General features: G+C 45.3%; 1 protein-coding gene across 2 annotated transcripts in view; it reads right to left on the reverse strand.

Annotated features, from left to right (window-relative positions):
- LOC106583629 (plexin-B1) overlaps positions 1 to 20,133 on the reverse strand; it is a 265,716-nt gene that overhangs the window by 95,017 nt on the left and 150,566 nt on the right. The gene's annotated exons all lie outside the window — the stretch shown is intronic.

A 20,133-nucleotide genomic window follows, 5' to 3' on the forward strand; every position in this document is an offset into this window, starting at 1 on the left:
TCCAAACATTGAGTCGGGATTCGGAAGGAAGATAAGAGACTGACAAACACGAGCCAAAATACAGACCCTCCCCTTTGACCTGGCGAAAGAACAACAAGAACCACAATAGAACCAATAGAATTGCTGTAGAAGAACAAACCCTGCCCACCTGGCACTCCAGGCAGGCTAAAGCAAACGCTAAAAGTATTTGAAAGATTTCATATGGCATTTGAGTCCAGGCTTGTTTGTGGGCGTGACTCTTGTTTGACTTGGAAATTACTTCCTTTTCCTGAAGCAATAATCCAATCAGGCTAAACTTAATTCCAAGTTTTTTTGATATACGGGAACAGATGAATGGAGTGGTGATTAAATTCTGGTAGTCAGATATCGAAATCTGATTTCCGCTCCAGGGGAAGCGATTTTTTTTGTCTTTAGCCGGCGGGTTAGGTATCACTGTGTGAAAGGAGAGAGGTGAGGAATTGTGTGCTTGTAATTGGTTTATCTGTAATGTTTCATTCACCTTAGTGTAACGGAGTATTCCTTTCCCCTCTGTCTCTCTGCTGAATAGAGTGGACACAGAAGCTAATGCACTAGATTCCTTGTTGCGGGTAAAGGTGGGGTAGGGGGAGGAGGCCCAGGCCAGGCCATAGGAGGGCCAGCCAGCGGCTGGCAGCAGCAACAGTGCTGGAGCTGTCACCGGGACAGAGAAACCACACCACACCATCCCCGGAGGCATGGCAACCAATCTGGCAACCCAGGAGAGAAAGCAAGGGATTCACACACACTTCACAACCTAGATAGACAACATCTCAGAAGACCTAAGACTAAGAATTGTTGACTTGCATAAAGCTGGAAAGGGTTACAAAAGTATCTCTAAAAACCTTGATGTTCAGCAGTCCACATTAATACAAATTGTCTTGCTACTCTCCCTAGGAGATGCCATCCTGCAAAGATGACTGCAAGAGCACAGCGCAGAATGCTCATTGAGGTTAAGAAGAATCCTAGAGTGTCAGCTAAAGACTTCCAGAAATCTCTGGAACATGTTAACATCTTGGTTGATGAATCCACGATACGGAAGAAGCCACTGCTGTCCAAAAACAACAACATTGCTGCAAGTCTGAAGTTTGCAAAAGTGCACCTGGATGTTCCACAGCGCTACTGGCAAAATATTCAGTGGACAGATGAAACTACAGTTGAGTTGTTTGGAAGGAACACACAACACTATGTGGAGAAAAAAAGGCACAGCACACCAACATCAAAACATCATGGTTTGGAGCTGCTTTGCTGCCTCAGGGCCTGGACAGCTTGCTATCATCTATGGAAAAATGAATTCCCAAGTTTATCAATACATTTTGCAGGAGAATGTAAGGCCATCTGTCCGCCAAATGAAGCTCAACAGAAGTTGGGTGATGCAACAGGACAACAACCCAAAACACAGAAGTAAATTAACAACAGAATGGCTTCAACAGAAGAAAATAGGCCTTCTGGAGTGGCCCAGTCAGAGTCCTGACCTCAACCCGATTGAGACGCTGTGGTATGACCTCAAGAGAGCAGTTCACACCAGACATCCCAAGAATATTGCTGAACTGAAACAGTTTTGTGAAGAGGAATGGTTCAAAATTCCTCCTGACCATTATGTCGGTCTGATCCACAACTACAGAAAACGTTTGGTTGAGGTTATTGCTGTTAAAGGAGGGTCAACCAGTTATTAAATCCAGCGATTCACATACTTTTCCCACCCTGAACTGTGAATGTTTACACGGTGTGTTCAATAAAGACATGAAAACATATAATTGTTGGTGTGTTATTAGTTTAAGCAGACTGTGTTTGTCCATTGTTGTGACCTAGATGAAGATCAGATCAAATTTTATGACCAATTTCTGCAGAAATCCAGGTATTTCCAAAGGGTTCACATACTGTTTCTTGCCACTGTACATGCTTTTTTGTGTTTGTGAGATGTTGCCATTCTCTCATTGGTCGTATGGCCCTTGGATACAGTAAAGGTCGCCATGGATAAAGCCTGGATTTCAGGCATTGTGCCAATCGAGAAATAAGGGCCAGGAGACAAACCCTAATTGGTCCAGACAGGGTCCATTAACCAGGACAGGAGGAAGTCCACTGGTCTGGGCCAAGCTAAATGACCAGGCGACTATGGAGCATTCCTGGGAGGCCTTCATCTGTTTAATGGAGTTAACTCCCACACACAACCACCATCTCATTCAAACCCAAATCATTTCCCCAACCGATAGGGGAGAGAGAGAGACACTGCAAGAGAGAGAGACCTAGAGACATTACCACAAACCAGTGCTCGCAAGCTTCAGTGCTCCCTGAGAACTGATGGAATGCGACTAATGATAAGCCACAAATGGAGGGAGCTAGAAAGAGAGCGAGAGAGGGGGTAGGGTAGCCATTAATTAAAGGGCCTACCCATAATGCCCCATTTGACAGCCACTCATTCACAGACCGGGGGGAGAGCTGGAAGAATAGAGCAGGTTTCTAATTAGTGACCAATTACTGTTTACATAAAACACCCAAACAGCGGTCTGTGGAAAAAGGACTCCCACCCATCCCACTTTTTAATTTCTCTCAAACACACACACTTGTAATAAACAGTCCTCCTCTGCACTTCAAACAAATAAACAGACATTCACCCCCCCCCCCAGTACACACACAGAGCATTCCCTGGTCTGGGCAGAAAAGTGGGACTTACCAGATCTGGAGAGTGCAGTCGGCCATCTGCAGTCAGTCAGTCCCCAACATCAACAAACAGTGTTTACAAAGGATGCTTTAGTGGCCTTAGAAACTGTGTTCAATTACACAAACACTGAGGTCAATGTCCCCCCTCCACCCGTTTGCAGTGCAACTGTTACAGCACACACACACACACACACACACACACACACACACACACACACACACACACACACACACACACACACACACAAGGCTTGGGCGGTATACCGTATATTGAGGTATTTGGCAAAAGCCACGGGATGGTTTTTCTACACCGTCAATTTATACATTTGAATATTTACTTACTTTTTAAGTAAATACCTGCAGTTAACTTGTACAATACGTTAGGAGATAAAGAAGATTGCATTTTTCACTTCACCGGTCACATCATTTGTAATTATGAAGATTACTGGTAGTCACCAGTCACATGTTTAGTTTACAAGCACACAATGAGGAGATACTGGAGCCTTGAGTCACTCACTGGTGTGCAGCATGCACCAGGTGATCTAATTACACTATGGAATTCACTAAATGTTTTCCAGCTAGATACCTAATAACTATTAACTTAACTGTCTAAAATGTGATAAATGCTCTGCAGTTGTGCATTTGGTTTGCTGATTTAGTAGCTAGTTAGCTATCTAGCTAAGTGGATAGCTTCTTCCAAAATCAAGCATTCGCTTGTTAACAGCCGAGAACCCCCTCCTGGATCAAAAGCCTTGCTGGCTAATATTTGTTTTGTGCGTGCAACAAATTAAGTAGCATTTTTAGGTTACAATGCATTCGGAAAGTATTCAGACCCCTCGACTTTGTCCACATTTTGTTAAGTTACAGGCTTATTCTAAGGCTTATTGTTTTTTCCCGCTCATCAATTTACACACAATACCCCATAATGACAAAGCAAAAACAGTTTACAAATGTATTAAAATGTATTCAACTGAAGTATGACATTTACATAAGTATTCAGACCCTTCACTCAGTACTTTGTTGAAGAACCTTTGGCAGCGATTACAGCCTTGAGTCTTCTTGGGTATGACACTACAAGCTTATTCTCTGCAGATTCTCTCAAGCTCTGTCAGGTTGGATGGGGAGGGTCCCTGCACAGCTATTTTCAGGTCTCTCCAGAGATGTTCAATCGGGTTCAAGTCCGGGCTCTGGCTGGCCCACTCAAGAACATTCAGACTGGTCCTGAGCACTCTGGAGCAGATTTTCATCAAGGATCTCTCTGTACTTTGCTCCATTCATCTTTCTCACTAGTCTCACAGTCCCTGCTGATGAAAAACATTCCAACAGCATGATGCTGCCACCACCATGCTTCACCGTAGGGACGGTATTCGCCAGGTGATGACCAGTACCAGGTTTCCTCCAGATGTGACGCTTGGCATTCAGGCCAGAGTTCAATCTTGGTTTCATCAGATCATCTTGCTTCTCATGGTCTGAGAGTCTTTAGGTGCCTTTTGTCAAACTCCAAGCGGGCTGTCATGTGCCTTTTACTTAGGAGTGGCTTCCATCTGGCCACTCTACCATAAAGGCCTGATTGGTGGATTGCTGCAGAGATTGTTGCCCTTCTGGAAGGTTTTTCCATCTCCAGAGGAGCTCTGTCAGAGTGACCATTGGGTTGTTGGTCACCATCCGAACAAAGGCCCTTCTCCCCCGATTGCTCAGTTTGGCCGGGCAGCCAGCTCTAGGAAGAGTCTTGGTGGTTCCAAACTTCTTCCATTTAAGAATGATGGAGGCCACTGTTCTTGGGGACCTTCAATGCTGCAGAAATGTTTTGGTACAGTTCCCCAGATCTGTGCCTCGCCACAATTCTGTCTCAGAGCTCTATAGACAATTCCTTCGACCTCATGGCTTGGTTTTTTCTCTGACATGCACTGTCAACTGTGGGACCCTATATAGACAGGTGTGTGTCTTTCCAAATCATGTCCAATCAATTGAATTTACCACAGGTGGACTCCAGTCAAGCTGTAGAAACATCAAGGATGGTTAATGGAAACAGGATGCACCTGAGCTCAATTTTGAGTCTCATAGTAAATGGTCTGAATACTTATGTAAATAAGTTTCTTGTTGTCTTAAAACCTGTTTTTCGCTTTGTCATTATGGGATATTGTGTGTAGACTGATGAGGAAAAAAATTATTAGAATAAGACTAACGTAACAAAATGTGGAAAAAGTGAAGCGGTTTGAATACTTTCCGAATGCACTATATGCCAGACAAATGTTCGCAATGCATTTGTTTGCATTTAGTTAGCATTCTCTATGGGATTTTACATGTACTTGATAACATTGCGAACCTTCAGATTACAGAGTATCAGTGGGGTTTGAAAAAAAAGTGCCGGTATTACCGAAAATCCCGGGATGGCACAAGGTCTGTATGAAGGTATGACAATCTGGATACAACCCAAGCCTAACGCACACACAGCAGTGATATACAAGCTGCTATAACCATTAGGGGAAACTGGTAAAGGCTAGCTGACGAGGGTCAGTGTGTTAAATAGGCAAAGCATCAAGTGGCGTGAGCGGGGAAATTACGACATGATAAGTCAGAGCCTCGGGTAAGCTCATGTCTGATCACGCCCCTGTGTTTTGATTGGGATATAAGACATGTCAGACAGAGACCTGTAGAGCAGCTTCCATTTAGAAGGGACAAACTTATCAGGGGTGTGACTAAAGGGATGTGACTGACTGGCATGCCAACCCAAACTCCTAACCCTGGGAGACCCCTAATAAGGGTCCAAGAATATCACCTGGATACACCAACAAATGTTCCTAAAACCTCATCTGGAAGTCAAATAAAGTTCTGGGACACTTCCCCAGATGGTCCAAGGAGGTCATCTGGGGGTCCAAGATGGTGACCTGAGATACTTCACCAGCAACGTATCCCTTCCAACTCAACATACTTTGGGATTCTTGGGTGTGAGACTACAGTAGATGATACAGATGTTCAGTGTCCTGCCGTATGCAGTATCTCACCAATGACGTTATCAAAACAACTCATATCTGTGACAGCACACACCTAGTCTTACCATTATTACTCATGAGTTTAATCTTTGACAGGGCATGATGTTTATTTTGAATGTAATTGCCCAGGTGTTAACGTGAATACCTTGTATGATGTCAGTGTTTGTGAGAAAAGTACTGTATAAGTTAACGACACTACTCTGTGTGCAGTTCAAGTAGCCTTTTCGTTATCAATGTGCTTCCAACCTTTCCTTCTACGACTAAACTGAGCTGAGCCATGTTACAATGGTATGCTTTTTCTTTTGTGCATCAGACTTGACTCGTTCCAAAACTCTTGAAAGAGCCGAGTGGTGTTCCACCGTTTCATTTATAATATCAACATGTTAATCACCATCAGCCCATTTATAAAACACTATGAGAGATATTTCACTCTGAGTAAGTCATAACATTATCGTCTACAGAGGTATCAGGTTATCAATATCGCTCAATACAAGCTACAAAAGCCTAGAGATTGGCCGAGTTCCTGTATGTATATCTTTTGTTCAGTACAAGTCGTGTCAAGGCTTCTGACACAGCCTTTCCAGACTGAGTTGGGTCCCAATATAAGTGGTGTCCCACTAATAACTGTTCTCCTGCCTGCCTGTTGGTGCATTGCTGACAATAAGTTATTTATAGAGAAACCCCCAACAATGACCGCCGAACTGAAGAGAACACATTCCTCCTCGGTAACTCAGTTGATGAACTCTCAGAGGGAGATAACTGCCCGTGCGTTCTTCCAGAAAGTTATTATCTCCTGGTACAAGACTTCAAAAATTAACATGAAACTCACTCTGTGGAGACGGATTTTCATAATTAGCCCCCTTTAGTGAGTCGTTTGTTCTAACAGTATTGGACATGTCCCACTGCTCTGAGGAGAGACACTTGTTACTAGGAGAGAAGATGGAAGTTCCCATGGCTATTAAACAAGTGTGACGAATATTCGGGTGACACAGAGGCTCGGTTGAGGGGATCCCCCCCATCTTTACGGGGGACAGATCTGGGCGTGACACATGAGAGCTTTGCTCAAACTGCTGCTCCCTCTATGTTGAGTTCACAGAAGTTCATGTTCAAACAGAAAGAGCCTCAATGGTCCTTGACACTTCTCTAAACCAGCTAACCAGATGTTCATCTGGAAACCTATGAATTTGAGATCTCAAAATAGAAATGAAAACAAATAATTTATGTTGGGAGTGGGGACAGTTCAGGTGGGGACAGCCACATCTGAAATCAGATGCTGGGGTAGATAGTAAGCAGAGTGAGACCAACTGTCAATCAGAGGAGGTATTTTATACTGATTCCAACAGCCGCCAGGAAGTGATGAGGTGTAGGCCTGACACTCATGGGAGTTTATCTCCACCCAAATAGAGACAGGTGGATGTCATCGCAACACATTGAAAAGGATCTACTGTCTGTTACCACACCATAACAAGCCTGTCAGAGGATTCATCTGTGATTTAGCTGAGATCTCTCACACACATACACACTTGGGCCAACTCTTCTACCCCAAGTTTGGACATTGTTTGGGTATGAGAGGGTGCATTCCAGGGCTGTAAGTGTCCAGCCAGCTGTCTCCATAGAAATTGCATAGCGTAAGGGTTTTATTTGTCACTAGAACACCACAGCTCAGAATGGCCCCTAAGATTCAGTCTCTCTGACTTCATCTACACCAGAAATCAACTACAGTTGAAGTCGGAAGTTTACATACACTTCAACTTCAAAACTCGTCTTTCAACCACTCCACAAATGTCTTGTTAACAAACTATAGTTTTGGAAAGTCGGTAGTAATTTACAGATTATTTCACTTATAATTCACTGTATCACAATTCCAGTGGGTCAGAAGTTTACATACACTAAGTTGACTGTGCCTTTAAACAGCTTGGAAAATTCCAGAAAATAATGTCATAGCTTTAGAAGCTTCTGATAGGGTAATTGACATCATTTGAGTCAATTGGAGGTGTGCCTGTGGATGTATTTCAAGACCTACCTTCAAACTCAATGCCTCTTTGCTTGACATCATGGGAAAATCAAAAGAAATCAGCCAAGACCTCAGAAAACTTATTGTAGACCTCCACAAGTCTGGTTCATCCTTGGGAGCAATTTCCAAACGCCTGAAGGTACCACATTCATCTGTACAAACAATAGTACGCAAGTATAAACACCATGGGACCACGCAGCCGTCATACCGCTCAGGAAGGAGACGCGTTCTGTCTCCTAGAGATGAACGTACTTTGGTGCGAAACGTGCAAATCAATCCCAGAACAACAGCAAAGGACCTTGTGAAGATGCTGGAGAAAACAGGTACAAAAGTATCTATATCCACAGTAAAACGAGTCCTATATCGACATAATCTGAAAGGCCGCTCAACAAGGAAGAAGCCACTGCTCCAAAACTGGCAAAAAAAAGCCAGACTACGGTTTGCAACTGCATATGGGGACAAAGATCGTACTTTTTGAGAAATGTCCTCTGGTCTGATGAAACAAAAATAGAACTGTTTGGCCATAATGACCATCGTTATGTTTGGAGGGAAAAGGGGGAGGCTTGCAAACCGAAGAACACCATCCCAACTGTGAAGCACGGGGGTGGCAGCATCATGTTGTGGGGGTGCTTTGCTGCAGGAGGGACTGGTGCAATTCACAAAATAGATGGCATCATGAGGTAGGACAATTATGTGGATATATTGAAGAAACATCTCAAGACATCAGTCAGGAAGTTAAAGCCTGGTCGCAAATGGGTCTTCCAAATGGACAATGACCCCAAGCATACTTCCAAAGTTGTGGCAAAATGGCTTAAGGACAACAAAGTCAAGGTATTGGAGTGGCCATCACAAAGCCCTGACCTCAACCCTATAGAAAATTAGTGGGCAGAACTGAAAAGGTGTGTGCAAGCAAGGAGGCCTACAAACCTGACTCCGTTACACCAGCTCTGTCAGGAGGAATGGGCTTGTGCAAGGCTACCCGAAACGTTTGACCCAAGTTAAACAATTTAAAGGCAATGCTACCAAATACTAATTGAGTGTATGTAAACTTCTGACCCACTGGGAATGTGATGAAAGAAATAAAAGCTGAAGTAAATCATTCTCTTTACTATTATTCTGACATTTCACATTCTTAAAATAAAGTGGTGATCCTAACTGACCTAAGACAGAGAATTGTTGCTAGGATTAAATGTCTGGAATTGTGAAAAACTGAGTTTAAATGTATTTGGCTAAGGCATATGTAAACTTCCGACTTCAACTGTTGATCCTGCCGTGGGCTGATTTCTTCTTGAGAGGATGGACATAATTACAAATCATTTGGAGACTGCAAATTGACCACAAGAAGCCCAAACAGATATAATATTTAACTAAAACATAATGTCAAACCATGCTTTAACTTGTATATGATCACATATCTCGCCGTTATGCGTGGGAATACTTTGAAACAGATAAAAAAATTAAAAAAATCACTTGGAGCTGATTTGCTGGTGTTATTAGTCTTTTGTCGAAGAATAAAAAAATAAAAAGCTTTTTATTTTCTTTTGCTCTGAGAACATGAAATGAAATCACCAGTTGTGGGACCCTGAAAAGCAGAGAGATGAGTCCATGTTGATCAAGCCAACATGCATGTGAAGAGATGGTGGAGGTAAAAATGACAGTTCCTGTTCTACAGTAGGGTAGTCAGGAAGAGTCAACGTGATTGTGTTTGACTGTATAACTACTGTGTGTGTGTGTGTGTGTGTGTGTGTGTGTGTGCGCGCACTTACAGCAGGTGTATAAGTACAGCATGTGCGAGTATTGTTTGGGAACGAGTCATTCCATGTGCGAACGTTTGTGTGTGCGTACATTGGCATGTGTGTGCGCAGAGTGTGTGAGTGAGTGTATAATTCCATTGTTGTCCAGAGGAGACAGTCATTCTGCCACAATACAATAGCAGGGTGGGGACATTGACATAGGACAGAGACGTCAAATACAGACAAACAGTGACTCCCACCCTGTCATTAGACACAGATGCATCTGAAATGACATCCTATTCCCTGTATATTACACTCCTTTTGACGAGGGCGAAGGGAATAGGGTGCCACTTCAGACACAAACGCCAACCCTTTCATTAGACACTAAGGCCCAGTGCTCCTAGACTGCATTTAACTGCTTAAGGGTCTGACCAATACAAATGAAGGCCTTGATAGTTCAAAGGCCCCTAAACAGTGATAATGGAACAGTCTTGGTTAGATAGGGGAGGGCAGACAGAGAGGGGAGGAAGGAACCAAAGCAATCATTAAAACAGGGGTGGAGCTTTGTCATCATGTATTACCAGACAACCAGGTGACACAAACAGGTCTGGGAGGGAGGGAGACACAGACAGACAGACAGACTAGAGAGAGACAGACTAGAGGGAGACACAGACAGACAGACAGACCAGAGAGAGACAGACTAGAGAGAGACTTGAGGGAGACACAGACAGACAGACAGACTAGAGAGAGACAGACTAAAGAGCGAGAGACTAGAGCGCGAGAGACTAGAGCGAGAGACTAGAGCGAGAGACTAGAGCGAGACACTAGAGCGAGACTAGAGAGAGACACTAGAGCGAGAGACTAGAGCGAGACTAGAGAGAGACACTAGAGCGAGACTAGAGAGAGACACTAGAGAGAGAGACTAGAGAGACACTAGAGAGAGAGACTAGAGAGAGACACTAGAGAGAGACACTAGAGCGAGACTAGAGAGAGACTAGAGACACTAGAGAGAGACACTAGAGAGAGACACTAGAGAGAGACACTAGAGAGAGACACTAGAGAGAGACTAGAGAGAGAGAGACTAGAGAGAGAGAGACTAGAGAGAGAGACTAGAGAGAGAGAGACTAGAGAGAGAGAACTAGAGAGAGAGAGACTAGAAAGAGAGAGACTAGAGAGAGAGACACTAGAGAGAGAGACACTAGAGAGAGACTAGAGAGAGAGAGACTAGAGAGAGAGACTAGAGAGAGAGAGCTAGAGAGAGAGAGACTAGAGAGAGAGACACTAGAGAGAGAGACACTAGAGCGAGAGAGCGAGAGACACTAGAGCGAGAGACACTAGAGCGAGAGACACTAGAGCGAGAGACACGAGAGCGAGAGACACGAGAGCGAGAGACACGAGAGCGAGAGACAAGAGCGAGAGAGACTAGAGCGAGAGAGACTAGAGCGAGAGAGACTAGAGCGAGAGAGACTAGAGCGAGAGAGACTAGAGAGAGAGAGACTAGAGCGAGAGAGACTAGAGCGAGAGAGACTAGAGCGAGAGAGACTAGAGCGAGAGAGACTAGAGCGAGAGAGACTAGAGCGAGAGAGACTAGAGCGAGAGAGACTAGAGCGAGAGAGACTAGAGCGAGAGACTAGAGCGAGAGACTAGAGACTAGAGCGAGACACTAGAGCGACTAGAGCGAGACACTAGAGACTAGAGCGAGAGACACTAGAGCGAGAGACACTAGAGCGAGAGACACTAGAGCGAGAGACACTAGAGCGAGAGACACTAGAGCGAGAGACTAGAGAGAGAGAGACTAGAGAGACTAGAGAGACTAGAGAGACTAGAGAGACTAGAGAGAGAGAGAGAGACACTAGAGAGACTAGAGAGAGACACTAGAGAGACTAGAGAGAGAGACACTAGAGAGACTAGAGAGAGAGACACTAGAGAGACTAGAGAGAGAGACACTAGAGAGACTAGAGAGAGAGAGACACTAGAGAGAGAGAGACACTAGAGAGACTAGAGAGACTAGAGCGAGAGAGAGACACTAGAGAGACTAGAGAGACACTAGAGAGAGAGAGACACTAGAGAGACTAGAGAGACTAGAGCGAGAGAGAGACACTAGAGAGACTAGAGAGAGAGAGAGAGAGACACTAGAGAGACTAGAGAGAGAGAGAGAGACTAGAGAGACACTAGAGAGAGAGAGAGACACTAGAGAGACACTAGAGAGAGAGAGAGACACTAGAGAGACTAGAGAGACTAGAGCGAGAGAGAGACACTAGAGAGACTAAAGAGACTAGAGAGAGAGAGAGACTAGAGAGAGAGAGAGAGACTAGAGAGACTAGAGAGAGAGACCAGAGAGAGAGACCAGAGAGAGAGACACTAGAGCGAGAGTGACTAGAGCGAGAGTGACTAGAGGGAGAGAGACTAGAGCGAGAGACAGTAGAGCGAGAGACAGTAGAGCGAGAGACTAAAGACTAGAGCGAGACACTAGAGCGAGACACTAGAGTGAGAGAGACACTAGAGAGAGACACTAGAGCGAGAGAGACACTAGAGAGAGACACTAGAGCGAGAGAGACACTAGAGAGACACTAGAGCGAGAGACACTAGAGCGAGAGAGACTAGAGCGAGAGAGACGAGAGCGAGAGAGACGAGAGCGAGAGAGACTAGAGCGAGAGACACTAGAGCGAGAGACACTAGAGCGAGAGACACTAGAGCGAGAGAGACTAGAGCGAGAGAGACTAGAGCGAGAGACACTAGAGCGAGGGACACTAGAGCGAGAGAGACTAGAGCGAGAGAGACTAGAGCGAGAGAGACTAGAGCGACTAGAGCGAGAGAGACTAGAGAGAGAGACTAGAGCGAGAGAGCACTAGAGCGAGAGACACTAGAGCGAGAGACTAGAGCGAGAGACACTAGAGCGAGAGACACTAGAGCGAGAGAGACTAGAGCGAGAGACACTAGAGCGAGAGAGACTAGAGCGAGAGACACTAGAGCGAGAGACACTAGAGCGAGAGACACTAGAGCGAGAGACACTAGAGCGAGAGACACTAGAGCGAGAGACACTAGAGCGAGAGAGACTAGAGCGAGAGACTAGAGAGAGAGACTAGAGAGACTAGAGAGAGAGAGAGAGAGAGACACTAGAGAGAGAGAGAGAGAGACACTAGAGAGAGAGAGAGAGAGACACTAGAGAGACTAGAGAGAGAGACACTAGAGAGAGAGAGAGAGAGACACTAGAGAGACTAGAGAGAGAGAGAGACTAGAGAGACACTAGAGAGAGAGAGACACTAGAGAGACTAGAGAGACTAGAGAGAGAGAGACACTAGAGAGAGAGAGACACTAGAGAGACTAGAGAGACACTAGAGAGAGAGAGACACTAGAGAGACGAGAGAGAGACTAGAGAGACACTAGAGAGAGAGAGACACTAGAGAGACAGAGACACTAGAGAGACTAGAGACACTAGAGAGACTAGAGAGACTAGAGAGAGAGAGACACTAGAGAGACTAGAGAGCCTAGAGAGAGAGAGACACTAGAGAGACGAGAGAGACACTAGAGAGACACTAGAGAGAGAGAGACACTAGAGAGACGAGAGAGACACTAGAGAGACTAGAGAGAGACACTAGAGAGACACTAGAGAGAGACTAGAGAGACTAGAGAGACACTAGAGAGAGAGAGACACTAGAGAGAGAGAGACACTAGAGAGACTAGAGACACTAGAGAGACTAGAGAGAGAGAGAGACACTAGAGAGACTAGAGAGACACTAGAGAGAGAGAGACACTAGAGAGACGAGAGAGACACTAGAGAGACTAGAGAGACACTAGAGAGACACTAGAGAGAGAGAGAGACACTAGAGAGACTAGAGAGACACTAGAGAGAGAGAGACACTAGAGAGACGAGAGAGACACTAGAGAGACGAGAGAGACACTAGAGAGACTTAGAGAGAGAGAGACACTAGAGAGACTAGAGAGACAGAGAGAGAGAGAGACACTAGAGAGACTAGAGAGACTAGAGCGAGAGAGAGACACTAGAGAGACTAAAGAGACTAGAGAGACTAGAGCGAGAGACTAGAGAGAGAGAGACTAGAGAGAGAGACACTAGAGCGAGAGAGACTAGAGCGAGAGAGACTAGAGCGAGAGACAGTAGAGCGAGAGAGACTAGAGCGAGAGAGACTAGAGCGAGAGTGACTAGAGCGAGAGACAGTAGAGCGAGACACTAGAGTGAGAGAGACACTAGAGAGAGACACTAGAGTGAGAGAGACACTAGAGTGAGAGAGACACTAGAGTGAGAGAGACACTAGAGAGAGACACTAGAGCGAGAGACACTAGAGCGAGAGAGAGACACTAGAGAGACACTAGAGCGAGAGACTAGAGCGAGAGAGACTAGAGCGAGAGAGACTAGAGCGAGAGAGACTAGAGCGAGACACTAGAGCGAGACACTAGAGCGAGACACTAGAGCGAGAGAGACTAGAGCGAGAGAGACTAGAGCGAGAGAGACTAGAGCGAGAGAGACTAGAGCGAGAGAGACTAGAGCGAGAGACTAGAGAGAGAGACTAGAGAGAGACACTAGAGAGAGACACTAGAGAGAGACACTAGAGAGAGACACTAGAGAGAGACACTAGAGAGAGACAGAGCGAGAGACTAGAGCGAGAGACTAGAGCGAGAGACTAGAGCGAGAGACTAGAGCGAGACACTAGAGCGAGAGACTAGAGCGAGAGACTAGAGCGAGAGACTAGAGAGAGACACTAGAGAGAGACACTAGAGAGAGACACTAGAGCGAGACACTAGAGCGAGAGACTAGAGAGAGAGAGACTAGAGAGAGACCAGAGAGAGACACTAGAGCGAGAGACTAGAGAGAGAGAGACTAGAGAGAGACCAGAGAGAGACCAGAGAGAGACACTAGAGAGAGAGACCAGAGCGAGAGACCAGAGCGAGAGAGACCAGAGCGAGAGAGACCAGAGCGAGAGAGACCAGAGCGAGAGAGACCAGAGCGAGAGACTAGAGAGAGAGACTAGAGCGAGAGACTAGAGAGAGAGACTAGAAAGAGAGAGACCAGAGCGAGACAGACCAGAGCGAGACACTAGAGCGAGAGACTAGAGCGAGAGACTAGAGCGAGACTAGAGCGAGACTAGAGCGACTAGAGCGAGAGACTAGAGAGACTAGAGAGAGACACTAGAGCGAGAGACTAGAGAGAGAGACACTAGAGCGAGAGACTAGAGCGAGAGACTAGAGAGACTAGAGAGAGACACTAGAGAGAGAGACTAGAGCGAGAGACTAGAGCGAGAGACTAGATAGAGACACTAGATAGAGACACTAGAGAGAGAGACTAGAGAGAGAGAGACTAGATAGAGACACTAGATAGAGACACTAGAGAGAGACTAGAGAGAGAGACTAGAGAGAGACACTAGAGAGACTAGAGCGAGGGAGAGACTAGGCGAGAGAGACTAGAGAGAGAGAGAGAGAGACTAGAGAGAGAGACTAGAGAGAGAGACTAGAGAGAGAGACTAGAGAAGAGAGACTAGAGCAGAGACTAGAGCGAGAGACTAGAGCGAGACAGACGAGAGAGACTAGAGCGAGACAGACGAGAGAGACTAGAGCGAGACAGACGAGAGAGACTAGAGCGAGACAGACGAGAGAGACTAGAGCGAGACAGACGAGAGAGACTAGAGCGAGAGAGACTAGAGCGAGAGAGACTAGAGCGAGAGACTAGAGCGAGAGACTAGAGCGAGAGAGACTAGAGAGAGAGACTAGAGAGAGAGACTAGAGAGAGAGACTAGAGAGAGAGACTAGAGAGAGAGACTAGAGAGAGACACTAGAGAGAGACACTAGAGAGAGACACTAGAGAGAGACACTAGAGAGAGACAGAGCGAGAGACTAGAGCGAGAGACTAGAGCGAGAGACTAGAGAGAGACACTAGAGAGAGACACTAGAGCGAGAGACTAGAGCGAGAGACTAGAGCGAGAGAGACTAGAGCGAGAGACTAGAGCGAGAGACTAGAGAGACTAGAGAGAGACACTGGAGAGAGACACTAGAGCGAGAGACTAGAGCGAGAGACTAGAGCGAGAGACTAGAGCGAGAGACTACAGAGAGAGACTAGAAAGAGACACTAGAGAGAGACACTAGAGAGAGAGACTAGAGAGAGAGACTAGAGAGAGAGACTAGAGAGAGAGACACTAGAGCGAGAGACTAGAGAGAGAGACTAGAGAGAGAGACACTAGAGCGAGAGACACTAGAGCGAGAGACTAGAGCGAGAGACTAGAGAGAGACTAGAGAGAGACACTAGAGCGAGACACTAGAGCGAGAGACTAGAGCGAGAGACTAGAGCGAGAGACTAGAGAGAGACACTAGAGAGAGACACTAGAGCGAGACACTAGAGCGAGAGACTAGAGAGAGAGACTAGAGAGAGAGAGACTAGAGAGAGACCAGAGAGAGACACTAGAGAGAGAGACCAGAGCGAGAGAGACCAGAGCGAGAGAGACCAGAGCGAGAGACTAGAGCGAGAGACTAGAGCGAGAGACTAGAGAGAGAGACTAGAGCGAGAGACTAGAGAGAGAGACTAGAGAGAGAGACTAGAGCGAGACAGACCAGAGCGAGACAGACCAGAGCGAGACACTAGAGCGAGAGACTAGAGCGAGAGACTAGAGCGAGACTAGAGCGAGAGACTAGAGAGACTAGAGAGAGACACTAGAGAGAGACACTAGAGAGAGACACTAGAGAGAGACTAGAGAGAGAGACTTGAGAGAGAGACTAGAGAGAGAGACTAGAGAGAGAGACTTGAGAGAGAGACTAGAGAGAGAGACTAGAGAGAGAGACTAGAGAGAGACACTAGAGAGAGACACTAGAGAGAGACTAGAGAGAGAGACTAGAGAGAGAGACTAGAGAGAGAGACTTGAGAGAGAGACTAGAGAGAGAGACTAGAGAGAGAGAGAGACTGCGATACAGAGAAACAGACTATGCAAACGGTCCAGTCATCATACAGTCAGTCATATTACCACATACATAGTTATATTACAAGTACACTCCATCAACCCTCCCCAGTGTGAAGCTCCACGACAACCAAATGAACACAGCCAGTGTGAACTACCAGTAGGTGGCACTATAACATGTGACCCATAGGAGAGTCTATGGCGTGCCTATAAGGAAATCTTGGAGGGTCCAGTCTAGACTGGCACTTAAGACTGTGCTAATAATATACACAACCTAGGATGACACCGACCACGTTCACATGCACACAGTATTCTGGACAGTAGCTCATATCCCGCTTTAGGTCTTATTCAAGATAAGCTGTTAACATGCACCTTTGATATCCCGTTCACGAGTAACCATGAATAAACAGAAAATTCCAAATTGAAATTCATAAGGGTTAAATGGAACAATAACTGAAATATGGACACTGACTGTAGGCCTATAACCTCTTACATGTAGAATATAATATTAACTCCTGCTGAATTACGCATTTTTTGCATATAAATGATAGAACAACATGTTCATTCTGTGCCTGGAACAGGAGAAATATGATATCTTTCTTTCAGCATCTCTTGACAAAATGACACTTATGCAAGCAGACAGTATTTCAACCGCACAAAATATGCAACAAAGACCAACTGAAGCGTATTAAGCGTATTTAAGCGTATTTCATCATTTCCTCAGCTTTTCATTTCCTTAAAACCGTTCAAAATGATGACATTTAGACATTTTACACGGGGACCAATCTTACCACTGTTTTGGATTTATTGGCTTTTCTCCCCTATCCCTAAACGAAACGGACAACTTTACCGGTGTTAACTAACTCATTTATTCATTCCATCGATGTAAGACATTGTGCTGAGCACTACTTTATTTAGGCATCTGGGGCAACAAGTTACGATAGAAGAGAAGCTGCATGTATCAAACTATAGTTGACAAACAAATAGCCTTCCAAATGTCGAAAATTATAATATGGCCTACAAAAAGTCAGAAATTCTAAGCAGAAACCTGTCTAAATTAGGGGAGAAAGCAGCCTGTAGGCATACGGTCCTGTATCAGCAAAATATATGAAGGAATTATTATGGTGGATGGAACTGGGCAAGTAACCTACTTTTTGAAGTGACTTGTTTGACAATCAGATGAAAACACCACACAACATCCATGATATGAAAATCTGAGCCTGTTGCAGACAGCGAAAAACAGTAAAGGGGATGAGATGTTAACTGGCATGTCCTACACAGTTCACACACCGGAAAACATCATCTGGAAGAGACACGTGGATCAACTGTTGCCAGGAACCAACCTCAGAGATGACTCATGTCAAGTGACAAACCAAGATCAGCTACTGGAGACCTACCATGACTACGAGCTATCACCTGAACATCCACTGCAGCAACCTACAAATGTGGAAAGTGCTCCAGACTCACCTGAACCAGCCAGAGTGCCTACTCAGGGTACTGTTGCACCCCAGTCTGGGCATACACCATCAGCACACAGACTCAGAGATAATGTGACTGTAGACTCACCTGTACGTCGTCATTACCCTGCAAGAGAAAGACGACCCCCTGACAGGTTGACTAGTTAGTTCAGACTAACCTCCGACATTGGAGCAGAATACACCACAGGGTTAAGTCTGAGAACTGAGGCAGTTTACTCTCTTTCCCTATTTTAGAAAAGGTTATTCTGAAAAGTTTATTTATTTACATTAACAGAACTGTTATGTTAAAAAGAAAACAATATGCAAAACAGTGAATATTTACTTTTTCCTTATCAAAAGTAAATGGGGAGGAATATGTTATGTATTGATATTCTAGTTTTGTCCCTTTAGGGCACCTGTAACCCCCCCTTGCTTGCCTACATTGAAATGCATGGAATGTTCTTCCTGTGAAACGCATTAAACAATGCCCACATTCATTTCTACTCCCATCTCATGTCCTTATATTAGTTGTATAAGTAATACAGTGTGCTATATAACACTACCAGTCTGCTGGTGATTACTATTACTAGCCTACCAGTCCCGGACAGGGCTAAGGGAGGACAGGTTTGTACCACTTTGTCAGCAGTCCACATGCACTCACACATACACACGTGGCAGGAGGTGTTTGGATCATGCTTGGGAATCCAGACACACACACACACACACACACACACACACACACACACACACACACACACACACACACACACACACACACACACACACACACACACACACGAGATAGAGATGGGCAAACTAGTTATTCAGCCTTTGTAAACATTTCACCAATAGGGCTGTTCTGCAGAGGGCACACTATCATCAGTAATTACCATCAGTAAGTTCAACAGATCACTAGTCTGACACCTCAACAGATAACCCATCGACAAATCCCTGTTTATGACCTTATACAGTAATACCATGTCACTGGTGTTTGTTTCTCAGCGTGTGGTGAGTCACAGTAAGCTGTGATATCTAGTCTCAACATGCTGAGGCATGACGACACACATGTCCAGGACAAAGTCCACTGGCTAGGACTATTGGACAGATTGAAGGAAGCCCCAAAATAGTGTGTTTGTGCGTGAGCGTTTTCATAGGTGTGTGTGCTTTTATTGAGCAATGTGTGTTTTCATGGAGCTATGCTTTCAGAGGGAAATTACAGCTTGTGTTTTTACATGCTGATTATGGCAGGGAGAAACATTTGCACATATTCGGAAAGAATGTGCAACCTTCGCTGACACGGGGGGAGAAGCTGGAAAAAGTGACCGAGGGCCACTTTTCTCTCTGGTCATTTTCATCACGATAGAACATACCAGCCACTATATAAATATGACCAAGTACCAGCTATAAGTTGAGGCTAACGGTTAGCAGTTAATGCTATAACGCTACCATTAATTTAGCCCTAAACGCAGCCATTGTAATAAGCACTTGTCAGGAATACAGTGACAACATTGACCACAGCTTGGTTTGGAATAGCCTACTTTATATCACCGAAAGGGAAAAAAAATTGCAGTAGGGTTTTCTGTCATGATAACACTAAGAAAACTTCTCTAGATACTTTAATGCAGGCAAACTTAAATCAGTTTTACAAAATGTTTACCACCATGTGACATGTGCAACCAGGGAAAAAAATCCTAGACCACCTTTACTCCACACACAGAGATGATTACAAAGGCTAGAGCTGCCGCTTCAAGGAGCGGGAGACGGATGCTCCGGACGCTCATAAGAAATCCCGCTATGCCCTCAGACTAACCATCAAACAAGCAAAGCATCAATACAGAATTAAGATTGAATCCTACTACACCGGCTCTGACGCTCGCCGGATGTGGCAGGGCTTGAAAACTATTACGGACTTCAAAGGGAAACCCAGATGTGAGCTGTCCAGTGACATGACCCTACCAGACGAGCTAAATGCCTTTTATGCTCGCTTCGAGACAAGCAACACTGAAGCATGCACGAGAGCACCAGCTGTTCTGGATGACTGTGTGATAACATTCTCAGTAGCCAATGTGAACAAAACCTTTAAACAGGCCAACATTCAAAGCCGCTGGGCCAGACGGATTACCAGGATGCGTACTCAATGCATGCGCGGACCAACTGTCAAGCGTCTTCACTGACATTTTTCAACCTCTCCCTGACCGAGTCCGAGTAATACCTACATGTTTCAAGCAGACCAGCATATTCCCTGTGCCAAGGAAGCGAAGGTAACCTGCCTAAATGATTACCGCCCCGTAGCACTCACGTCAATAGGCATGAAGTGCTTTGAAAGGCTGGTCATGGCTCACATCAACAGCATCCTCCCGA

This window comes from Salmo salar, chromosome ssa22 (assembly GCF_905237065.1).
Source record: "Salmo salar chromosome ssa22, Ssal_v3.1, whole genome shotgun sequence".
Taxonomy (NCBI): Eukaryota; Metazoa; Chordata; class Actinopteri; order Salmoniformes; family Salmonidae; genus Salmo; species Salmo salar.